This window comes from Balaenoptera borealis (genome assembly GCF_965194805.1).
Source record: "Balaenoptera borealis genome assembly, chromosome: 15".
NCBI lineage: Eukaryota > Metazoa > Chordata > Mammalia > Artiodactyla > Balaenopteridae > Balaenoptera > Balaenoptera borealis.
The window spans coordinates 44,656,095-44,668,648 of record NC_138871.1 but is presented as its reverse complement, the minus strand read 5'-3'; the positions used below and the strand labels follow the sequence as shown (position 1 = coordinate 44,668,648).

The following is a 12,554-nucleotide window of genomic DNA, read 5'->3' as shown; positions in this document are numbered from 1 at the left end:
CTGAGCAAAACTCCCAGAAAACTTGGGCAAGAACTGGGTCTGGAATCAAAATTTCAAGTTCAAGGGAGTGTGCCTTTTGGTGAAGCTTCCAGTGGAAGAGGTGCCTGGCTATGCTTTGGTCATTTTGAAAACTGTTCTTCCATGAGCCATTTTTTTTAACATAAAAGGAAATCCTAATAGGTCCTATATCTTTTTGGTAACTGCCTTATTTGTGCTCCGTTTCATACCATGCTTTGGAAGGGTCAATTCAAAAAGAAAGAATATATTTTAAATAATTTATAATTTTATTTAAAATTTTTATTTTATCAGGCTAAGATTGTTTTGTTTTTTTCCTCAAGTCTTTGTGCATGCTCTGACATCTAAAGTAGAGAAACAATCATAAATTTTGAAATATTAATTGTTTTGGATGTGAGAAATTGTAAGCTATACATTACTAAAATGAAAGTTGACTTATTAGTTATACGGATATACACATGTGTGTAATGATCAGGTTACAGGATCTTGATAAAAATGCTTATTCCAGATTACAAGAAGTTCTGGGAGGACCTCTTGATGACACAGATTTTCTTCCTGTTGCCTTGGTATTTTCAGAATATCTTACACATCATCTACTATATGTGTCTTTGTTGTAAGTTGGAGTTTGGTTAGATAGAACATTTGAACTCTATTCAACTTGGCAGTGCAAAGAGCCTGGAGTCCAATGATTTGTCTTTAGGGCGGTGTTTAGGGAATAACAAAATATTTCAGAATCATTAAGGGTATTACAAGAGGGAATTTGGGAGTGGTTGAAATGCTTTGTGTACTTCTAAGAAGGCAGGATGGGAGAGATTAGAGGAGGAAAATGGTTTTAAAAATTTCACTTAGAGATTTGTAAATATAGTAAGCATTACTGCAGGTTCATAATAAAATAAAATGATCATAAACTGTTAAAAAGATGAGGATTTTTCTGACCTCAGTTTAAAAAAACTGAAAAGGTAAAACAGAAAACAATACAGATGTTACAAAGGCAGGGTCATTGATAAGTAATATTAGAGCTCCCTCCTGACCAAAGATATATCTGTTATGAAGACTTACAGGGTGTGTGATACCATTTTGGTACAAACAGTGATACCATAGATTACTTCTTTAAACATTATTTTCAGGTAGATAGGCTCTGAGGAAGGTAGTGTGAAGTCTTGGAAAGAACACAGACTGGGTTCAGAATATGCTGGGCAGTTGGCTCTGTGGCCTAGGATAACATTTTCACCTCAGTTTCTTTACTTGTAAATTGAGATATTTCTCTTCTCTCATAAGCTTATCCAGAGAAGGCTCCATGCCTTCCCCTCCCTACATTTTCCAGGTTTCTTGAAGAATTTTACTATTTATCTGTTCTCCGAGATCATGCCAATCAGAAAGGCCTAAAGAGTTAAAGGCAGAAAAAAAATAGTTTAGATGGTATTATTTGGGTTAAGCAGTACATGAAAATTTAAACTACCTCTCCTAGCTATGCCAAACAAAGAAGGATGTTTTTAATAGTAAAGGCAAATGGATCTTAGCCCTATGACCTATACGGAAACCTGTTTTTTGGCTTTTTGTTTAGGTATGGGGATGTGGAGAAGAATAGCTGGTGTTTACGATTCCTTCATGTATGGCTCAAAGGCTTGTCTAAGCATAAGCAAGTGGTTGTGATTTGAACCCGGTTGTTGATTGCTTTTTACTCAGACCTGTTTCCTACATGCATTTGTTTTTTCCTGTCATTCAAACATTTCAGTGATTGGGTGTACATTATTGAATGTAGTTCTTCTGTCTTTATGGACAGGACTATGTTTAGAGCACTGCCTAATTCTGGATCACAAACTCAAATGCATGTGCAGGTAAAAAGCGAAGCAGGGTCCATCTAATACAACTGTGAGCACTGGCAACTGTGGTGAATTGGAGAACATGTGCTCAGTCCAGAGAGTAGTCACCAGTCAGCAGCTTGTTTCCTTGAAGATATGGGCTGTATATTGCCAGGGTCTCCCAAATTTTTTTGAGAGAAGTCAGAAATATAGGCTTTAATGTGAAGTCCCCTGATTTTTACACCACCTTGCAAACCAAGCAGAGCTTGTCAGCTGAGGAGTGCAGTTTGTATACTCTGATTCCAGCTGAGGTTAGCGCCTCTTTGTTGATTTGCCTCTTAGTTGGGTGATGAATAAGAGCTAGATAACCTGGGGAGAAATCACAGCCCCACCACATACTACCTGTGTGATCCTGGCAAGTTACTTGGCAACTCTGTCCCTAGGTTTCCTCATCTATGAAATGGAGATGATAATAACAGTACTTATAGGGTTTTGGGGGAGAATCAAATGAGTTAAAATATATAAAGTGCATATAATAGTGCTTGGGATGTAGTAGGTGATATTGAAGTGTTTAATATTATTAGAACCTCTTTTGTGTCCTCTCATTAGGAGGCTGCACCCTCTTCCTATGAGGCCTGGGGAGGGAGAAGGCAAAAAAAAAAAAGGAAACAAAACTTTATTGAGCACTTCCTGTGTACCAGGAATTATGCCAGATGCTTTGTATGACATTTTCTCAGTTTAATCCTCAGGTAGACTCTTGAGCAGATTTTATTCTCATTTTACGGTAGAGAGAACTGAGACTCTATGAGATTCACTTGTCCAAGGCAGAGTTAGGATTTGGACTTAAGTGGATCTGATTCCAAATCCCATTGTTGTACCAGAAAGCTTTCCATCCTTGACCCAGGGAGATTTGCTGTGAATTTGATGCCTGACAGGATCTCTTTCATAAAGAGATTTAAGGGATATTGCCTCCTAAATGAATGAACTTGGGTCAAGATTAACCAGTGAGAGTTTTGTTACCCATAAACCTACTACCCACACTCTACTTCGCCCTCCAGGCAAGCCTGAGCTCCTTGAGGGCAGAGACTGGGTGTCTGCTCTATCTGAAGCTCCCAGCATATTCAATGAATTCAAGTGTTTATAAAGGCATGAAAGAGGGACCCAATATGGAAGGTTCTCAATCTACAGTTTTGGGGAGTCGGACATGACATGTGACAAGTCTAGCCAGGCCAGCATAGGACCTTAATTACTTCACTAAAAGCCCGCCAAATGTTATAAAACCTTTGCCCTCTTTCCTAATAGTGTCCTTTAAGATGTAAGTGAATAGAACCAGACTGGATGGAAGGAGTGGAGGTGTGTGTGAGGAGAAGGAAGGAAGAAAGAAGGGAAAAAAGAATGAGTGGGAAATCTGTAGAGATAAAGGGAGCAGGTGGTAAGCAAGGCAAAAGCCATTGAGCAAATGTCCTGTCAGCTGCACAAAATGATCTTAGACTCAGATGAACTTCCCAAATTAGGACAGAATCAAAAATTACACACAACAGTTTCTTTGGAAAGCCTTTTCCACCTCCACGTGCTGTTTTCTGCTGAAAACAGCTTTTGTTTTTGGTAGATGGAATAGAGTATGAGAAGTTTACTTAGAAGAATATCTGCTATTATAAATCACATAAAGTCTTTCCCAATTTGGGATTAAGGCACAACCATCTACAACTCTGAAGCTGAAAATTATAAAAATCTTTCTTCTGGCTGGTGATGTGTTTTTAAAGGATTTTAATGCCTCTTCCACGTGAGAAGTTTGAATGTCCATATATCTTGCTATCCTTGCCTCATTGAGTCAAATGTGTTAGGAATCAGTGAAAGTATCAAAACCACAAACTAAATGATTAATAGGTCTGTTTTCAAGATCCAAGTGGAAACCAAACAGGCAAATAGAAGTACAGTTCCCACTCTGTCCTTTTATCACTTTGATCTCTGTCTCTCGCTAGGTGGAGGGTATCGTCAGGTCTACCATGTCATCACTTTGCTGCTCTGCTTTATTCTATCCAGATGGAGTGCCAAGGCCAAGGGTCAGGCAGGCTCACAGATGGACCTTTGGAACTAATCCAGATGCAGAGCAACACTGAACCCATCCATCCAGAGCCAAGGGTTCATGTCTGAATGAGTGTGCAGCAAGTACTTTTCAATAAGCCTACTCTAGAGTACTGTATTTTCTGACCGAAGGAGCTCTGGCAAATTACTTAACCTTTCTGAGTCTCAATTTCCTCATCTGTGAAATGGAAATAATCCTAGAACCTACCTCAAATGTTTGTGATGATTAAATGAGTTTTTTTTTTAATATTTATTTGGCTCCGTTGGGCCAGTTGTGGCATATGGAATCTTTTCTTGTGGCGTGCAGGCTTCTCTCTAGCTGTGGCGCTCCAGCTCTAGAGTGCACGGGCTCGGTAGTTGCAGCACACGGGCTAAATGAGTTTTACAGCATATAAAATGCTTAGAGCAGTGACTAGCACATGTTCATTAATATTGTTAATATTAATAAAATGTTTTAGAGGTGATATTGATCACAGCGAATGATCATGTTTGCATTGGAAATAACCTTTTTTGAAGTGCTTTGATTTTGCAAATGATTTAAAATGGCCCGTGGTATGAGATCAAGCACCTTCATTCACCACTCTCCAAAAATTAGCCATTTCCATTATGGGCAGACTTCTATCCTTTCTTGTGAATTGTCCAGACTTCCAAAATGGGATGTAATATGGTCTTGTTCCTTGGAGGGGAAAAATGGTATAACTATACAGCAACTATATGTAGATAAAGCAGTGATTGATTAGATGATTAAATATGATTTTTAAAAATAAATCAAAAGGGAATGGAATTCACTTTTTTAAAGAACTGCTTTGTTCCATACTAGATTGTTTCTCATTTTCACTAAATGGGACACAAAATTGTCAGGCCTAAATAACAATTTCACAAAGCTTGGTTTTCTAACTCATACTACAGGTGTTTTCTGATCAGCAGAAACCACCATTGTCAATTCTCAGAGACTGTTCTTCGGACATTTCCCTGTATGACATTACTGTAGGTAGGAGAACTGATCAGCGTTATAGTGGCCAAACAGAATTCAGAATTATGCTCTATAATCACAGTTCATTTAAAATATGCTTCATCCCCAACATCTTCCCTTGGTGAAGTTGGGATGGGGCAGTACAGTACAGGAAAAGGCCACAGGCTTTAGCACCAAAAACAAGTGGATATACCACTTGTTATTGAGTTTTGAATGTATTAATTATTCCAATAAATTTATGTAACAAATGGTTCTCAAACTTTAGCATGGATCAGAATCACCTAAAGGCTTGTTAAACATGGATTGGATTGTGGACACCACCCCCAGATTTTCTAATTCGGTAGGTATGCAGCTTGGCCCAAGAATTTGCATTTCTAACAAGTTTCCAAGTGAAGAAGGTGATGATGCTGGTCTGAGGACCATACTTTTAGAACCACTAGGATACATTAGGTGCAATAAATTAGGTTCAAACGGTTCCAGAGTTGGGCCAGAGATTCCACAACTATAAATGGGAAGAATATTGACTTGGAAAGTTTTCTGTGAAGATTAGAGATACTGTGTAGAGGCACCCAGCCCTTAGTGGGCAGTCAAAAAATAGTAGATATTATTCCCTAGAGTCAGACAGCCCTTGGACTCAAGTTCAAGCTCTGCTGATTGTTGACTGAATGATCCGTTGTAAACTCCATAACCTGTCAAAACATCATTTATTTGTAAAGTGGATGCTATTGTCTGAATTGTGTTCCCCCAAATTCATATGTTGAGGCCCTAACCCCCAATGTATGGTATTCGGAGACAGGCCTTTGGAAGGAAATTAGGTTTTGATGAGGTCATGAGGGTGGGGGTCTCACGATGGGATCAGTCTCCTTACAAGAAGAGACCAGAGAGCTTGCTTGCTCTCTCTCTCCACCATGTGAGGACACAGCTAGAAGGTGGCCTCTGCAAGCCAGGAAGAGAACCCTCACCAAGAACCTAACTGGTTGGCACTTTGATCACATTCTTCTCCAGAACTGTGAGAAATAAATTTCTGTTGTTTAAGCTACCCCGTCTACATATTTTGTTATGGCAACCTGAGCTAACACAGTGGAGTTCATCCTTACCCGGTAAATTAGGGGTATAATGAGATGCTGTGTGTACGGCACTTGGAACAGTGTTGGCTACCTGTAGTAGGAGGCAGCTAATGAGTTTTAGCATTATTATTTACGGTCATCACTATGCCCTTTCTTCCAATTCTGTTGTAGGATTTCTTCTTATGTTAACTTTGCAAATGTGATTGTAAGCCGATTGCAGGGCATATAGATGAGATAAGTAGTGAGGGCTAATTCACATCATTGCCTTCAATATTATTGCTACAGATTATTCTTCTGTCCCAGCATCTCATCTTTGGACCAGCACATACTTATATAAGAACAAAAACACTATCAACCCTCTTTCTGGGCTCAGCCTGTCCAAGAGAGTAAGCCATCTCGTGTGGCTTATTTTCTGGTGATGTTCGTTTTTACAGAACACACTGGTCAGTTGTCTCCTGGGTGGTATCTTGCACATGTGTTTTCCATTAAAGTAGCAACTGAAGAGTGGCAACTGTGAATCTTTTCTGGCTGGTGCTCATGTTCCATTTTCTTCCGTAATTAGCCTTGGGGTGGAAGTTTTTGGAGGAAGGGAGGGGGAAGCTTCTTTATGAATTGAAAATTAGACTTGATGCATATGACACTGGGCTAAATTGCTCAAACTTAGCTGTGATAAAAACTTCCCCTGGTTCTTTCTCTCTCATTAAAGTTTCCTCATTTGTAAGTAGATTCCTTAGGCTTTACATTTCTACAATTGTCAAACATGTAACTTTGTTTTAAAAGTAATGTTAAAATATTAAAGACTTGATTAAGCTTTAAAAGTGAAAAGAAAAAAAATGAAATCAAATGCTTCTGATTATTTTAGGGGCAATATTTTATCATGGTGAATAACATTATTGGAATCACCTAAACATGAGTGATTAAGCTATCAAGGGGTCACTTTTAATGGTTTTCATTATTTTACTTATGAAAAAAACATTATATACAGCCATCTGGGAAGAGTTTGGCAGTTTCTTATACTGTTAAACATACATGTACCATGTGACCCAGTAATCCTATTCCTAGATTTTTACCCAAGAGAAATGAAAATTTACATTCTCAACAAAACTTGTACACAAATGTTTATAGCAGCTCTATTCATAATTGCCACAAACTGGAAATAACTCAAGTATCCTTCAATGGGTGAAAGGATAAACAAACTGTGACACATTCACACAATGGAATACTACTCAGCAATGAAAAGGAACAAGCTATTAAGGCAGGCAACAATTTGGATGAATCTCAAAGGCATTTTGCTGAGTGAAAAGTTACATGACAAGGGTTATATTCTTGACATTCTTAAAAAGATAAAACCATAGTGATAGAGAATAGGCCGGTAGTTTGCCAGTGGTTAAAGGTAGGTAGGGGATTATAAAGTAGTAGCACCAGAGAATTTGGGGGATGTGAAAATTGTTCTGTAACCCTGATTGTAGTGATGGTTCCATGACTATACATGTAGTAAAAATTCATAGAACTGTACACCAAAAGAAGTCAATTTTACAATGTTAATTAAAAAAAAAAAAGATTGGTGGGGAGGAAAAAAGACATTATGTCTCTTTTAGGAACATAAGTGATTGTCCCAGAGTGTTATGCAGTGAGATTTTGTAAATGTGTGTTGGGTTGAATTTATTATGAAATTTCTGTTCAGCTGGAAATGTCAGGAAAAGATTTATTTTTGATTGTGTGCATAACGAAGGGAAGGAGAAAGGATGGGTTCAGTTTTACCCATGGTTTCCACATACATGAACAACCAAAAATCATAGGGACAATATAATGAGTTAATAGTACTCATAAGTTGCTTTTCGAAATCTCTAATCCTCACCACTTATCAACTTTCTGATCTCCATTGCATTTTCAAAAATGGATTGCATTTGGATTCTGAGTCTGAGATGCTTGAGATGGGAAGTAGTTGGGTCAAAAGTGGGAGTTCACTTTCCTTTATACTGCATATCAGCTATTCATATCCTACCATCTGAAACTAATTTGTTGTGTGTAATTTATTCCATAAAGTTGCTGGAATAAACAATGCATGCACAGCTCCTTAGATGTGTATTCAGCAGGGACTTGCTTGCCTGTGTGTGATTTTCAGCTCTCTGAGAGCTTTCAGAAGTACCATCCAGCACTCGGGATGTCATGTGGGTTCTTGGAGGGCCTATTATTTATAAACTAGGGTACTTGTTGTGTGTGGTTTGTTATCTGTGACTGATGTGATGTGGGCTACGGTCCCTATTCCCAAATTGTTCCTGGTCCCTATTCCCAAATTGTTCCTAAGTCCAGATCAATAAGTTAGTAATGGGGAACAGACATACCCACTACGTGCCTCAGACAAACACAACAGGATTGGGATTGTTTGGTCAAATGGGTGAGAAGTTACAGCATTGTGGTTTGTCACTTTCCTCCTAGGAAATGCAAGGCACCTCAGATGGTGCATTTTCCATGGTGGCAGTTTGTTTCTGGGTGTGACCTGACTTCACTGTGCTGTGGATGCTAAAGCATTTCACAAAGTTCCTCCAACCCTTCCACCTCCCATCCTTATTGCCGGGAGCTTTTCTGGGTGATGACATGATATGGAGGAATAAGACACAGTCCTTCTCACAGATCTCACAGATTTCTTCACAGTCCTCACAATGCAAACAAGTCCTTCTCAAACTACACATTCCAAACCGCATTTTGCCTCTTTTAATGGGGGCAATACGGGTCACTTCTAGAGCTCTTTCTCTCAAAAATCAATATTTTCATTTTGCCCCCATAATAAAATCAAACTATTAGGCTTAAAGATTTCCCTTCTGAATCCATACACTATTATTATCACTTTAAGATAAAGAGTACAAATCATTACAGGACATTCTAGAATGCTCTTGTCAGTTCTAGAAATATACTTTTGAGTTCCCCCTTGTAGCAAAAGGATTCCTTCTCTAGGAATCTTCTAGCTCACACTTGAACTTTGGCACATGGTTCCCTCTTGCCTCTTTTCTTGGAGGCCATTAATCCTTATGCTATTCAAAAGTACTTTTGGAGCATTTTCTATATATCAGGCACTGTTCTAGGTACTGAAGAAATAAGACAAAATCACAGGGTTCATGGAGTTGGGGAAGGAAGAGAATAAAAAGGAAATGAAAAATAATTTTAGAACATGTGAAATGCTAGGAAGGAAATAAAACATGAATAAGATAGAGTGATTGTAGGCATGGGGAGAATGCATTACTTTAGACAACAGGTGGTCGTGTAAGACCTCTTTGAGGAGGTCACATTTGAGCTGAGTCTATAAGTAAGAAGCTGGCCATGTAAAGATTGAGGAAGGAACATTCTAGAGCAGGCTGTTTATCTGTCAGGCACTACACTCTTCATGTTTGAGAGGTGGAGGTGGAAATTGCCTCTATCACCATTTTAACTTATAATCCACTGAAGGAATTATTTCTTCTCCTTAAACCTTGGGCTGTGTGGGTTTGGAGGTCCTAGTGTCCAAGAGAGGACACCACCACTATGGAACATAAATCATAATTCTGTGAAACTGGAGGTTGCTCTTCTGTAGCTGGTCATAGGCCAAATAAGTGAGTTGAATAGGGATGTGGTGGGACTCCTCATTCTTGCTTATTTTAAGTCCTTCCTGAAGGCACTAATCTCTGCAATCCCTCCAGGAATGAGGCATTGATTTTGGTTTATTATTTTCCTAGGAGAGGCAGTTCTAGTAACTTCTACTCAGCCTTTCCCACCATAATAGCCAATTATGGTCAGGGAACCAATGTGGGAATTCTGCCAGTTGTTGAATACATCTATTCCAATTATGCATTCTGGAACTCAGGACATAACCACAGGATAGGTCCAGATACCCACTGGGCCCACTGTGAGACAGACCTGAGCTAAAACTCTATTGATCATCTTACTTCCAGCCCCTTCTCTGACTGGTGGACCACTGTGACATTTTGGTTCTTCTGGAATTAGTGTTAGTTCAAAGCCAGTGTCCAGCAGTCCCCAAAAGTTCTGATTATTACCTTTCCCTAAAACATAGCTATCCTGATAAAAGACTATAGGTCCCTTTGGGTATGGCTGAGAAAAAGATTAACAGCATAAATTTTTGACAGTATACTGGGGTCCTTCCTCAAGGTGATCCGTCCTCCCCTTCATTCCTGGGGACTAAGAATCAGGTTCTTGTTCTGTAAACTGGCTCAGGCTGGGAATTGATTGAGGGTCGTGACTCTGTTTTTATGATTCATGTTAGATTTTTGTTCACTTGACCTAGAACTTTTCTGCTTATACAGATAAGTGGGAATTTAGTAGGCTTTCTATCTATTTCACTTCTAGGAACACCATGATTAATTACCCAGTGCCATAGGTCTGCAGGAGTCAGACTGTCCTGAATGCCACTTTGACTACTGTCCATTATGGAAACCATGCCCACCCCACCTTTGGTGGTTGAATGCTGCCACTTGACCTTTGCCACTTGGGGATTCAATTACTTCCATCACATTTAGGTTTCCCAATTCAGTGATTACAGTTCCACTGTTAGGTCTGGACTACAGAGAAGAGCTCTTCAAGGATCCAGGGTTCCCTCATGAATTCACTTCTCACAGTCATGGTGAAAGGTATGTCTCTGGACTATCCCAGGATGTGTGAGTAGGTCTTAAATGAGAAATCCACTTGAACATTCTAATCTCCCTTAGTCTTGAAATCCCTTCCTCTACATTAAACCAAAGCAAGTCTGGCATTTCTAACTCGCTCACTGTGAACCACGTTTTGGTCCATGTTTTAGGCAACCAACTAACCAAACAGACTGTTAGAACCCTTTCTAACTCCCCAAGCTGCAACAATAGATGCAGACTCTCTACTTAGTGAGCCCATATCAGTAAATTCGGCCTGATTCAACTTTACGTTTCTTCTGCCATTATCCCTCACTCTTATTATCCATTCCCACACATATTCCCTGGATTTCTGACTGTGTAAGTTTGAAGACTCAAGTAGTTCTTTTGAAGTGTAGTGCAGCTCCTTATGGGTCACACTTTGTACCTCACCTTTAGGGGCCTGTTGGGACTTGTGTCTAGTTATAGATCTAGAAGCAAAGAGGGGTAGTAAGGGTAGGTCCTGAGGACACTCAGCATCGTCTTGCATGGTAACTGTCTCAGTGAAGACCATCATGGTTTCCTCAGGCAGTACAGGGTTAATCCCCTCACACTGGGGGGGCTGGGGGGAGAGAGGTGGAGAGGCCACTCCCACTGGCAAAGAAGACTCCTCAGAATATAGGGGCTCAAGGTCCCCAGCTTCATCAGGGTCTTCTCACAGGTCCCCATTCCAACTTTCAGGATCCTATTCCAATCAATCCAATCCAAGAGTTGGATATATTGGTCTAGAGCTAGGGAATAGTAAGAGTGAGCAATATATGAATTTGTGATTCATTAGCACATAGATAGATTTAAAGATAACCCCCAGCCCCTCATGAGAGACTCTAGATAGACAAAAGGCCTGAGGACCTAAATAAGGAGGTTTCTAAACTTTCACGTTCAGGAAAGAAGAGTTTTCATGCTCTGGAAAGAAGAGTTAAAATGCTATTTTCCAGTACAACCAACTCATTTTTTTCAAACAATTAGTAAGAGCCCATTATGTGCCAGTAAATCTTCTAGGTGCTAGGGATATCACAGTGAACACTACATGGTCCCAGCCCTCAAGCTACCTACATTCTCGTGAGGAAGACAGACAGTAAAAAACCCAAACAAGTATATAACCAATGTCAAGTAGTGATAGGTACTGTGAAGAAAAATAAAGCCAGGTAAGGGGATAGAGAGTGATAGGCTGGGGAGGGGCAGGGAGGGGAATGGGCTATGTTAAATAGAATGGTTGGAGGAGGTGTTTTTGAAAAGGAGTAGAGACTTGAAGTGAGAGAGCTAGCTATGTGAATGTCTAGAGAGTGGAGCAGAGTTGGGTATGTCAAGCAAGGAGGAATGGAAGGAACTGACTGAAAGGGAGGCTAGGGGGCTGATTCTGTAGGGTCCTGAGAGGGAGATGGAGAAGCAAGGGGAGAAAAGAAGAGGGCCAGAGCAGGAGGAGGGGGGAAAGGGGAGAGGGAGGGAGAGAGAAGGAATGAATGACTATGAGTAATGTGAATGAATTGGGAAGGCAGGAGGAAAGGAGATGGAAAAAGATGTAGAGAAAGCCAGGTGGGCTGGGGATTTTATTGGCAAAGTTTAGAGAATTGAGCTTGAGAGGCTCTAGAGCAAATATGGGGCCATTAAGAAAGAACAAGAGAGGTGATGTCTAGAAGTATTGCTGAAAGTTATGAATTGTTTTTCCTTTAATGTTCTTCGTCAGATATGACAAGATGATTTTTACAATTACTTATGGTCATTGGCCTGTGTTTCTTTTAATGTAATACTCCACTGGAACTGGGCCTTATGGTGCATATTTGGGTTATGTTTAAATTTAATAAGCATTAAATTTATGTCTCACATTACCGGCAGGAATGACTTTTCAGAGATCCTGCATAGTAACCTTTTCTCCCTTTGTGGAACATATTTACCTGAGCCTATGAAAAAATATATAGTACATGTATAGTACACAGTATATAGTATGTAACTTATTAAATTG

The 12,554-nt window shown here is 39.7% G+C and overlaps 1 long non-coding RNA gene across 1 annotated transcript in view; it reads right to left on the bottom strand.

Moving 5' to 3' along the window:
• Positions 1-12,554, bottom strand: part of LOC309612529 — a 300,182-nt gene that overhangs the window by 15,932 nt on the left and 271,696 nt on the right. The window contains exon 2 of the long non-coding RNA XR_014235252.1: positions 1-12,554. This exon is cut by the window's left edge and continues 15,526 nt beyond it. This is a non-coding gene — a long non-coding RNA (uncharacterized lncRNA).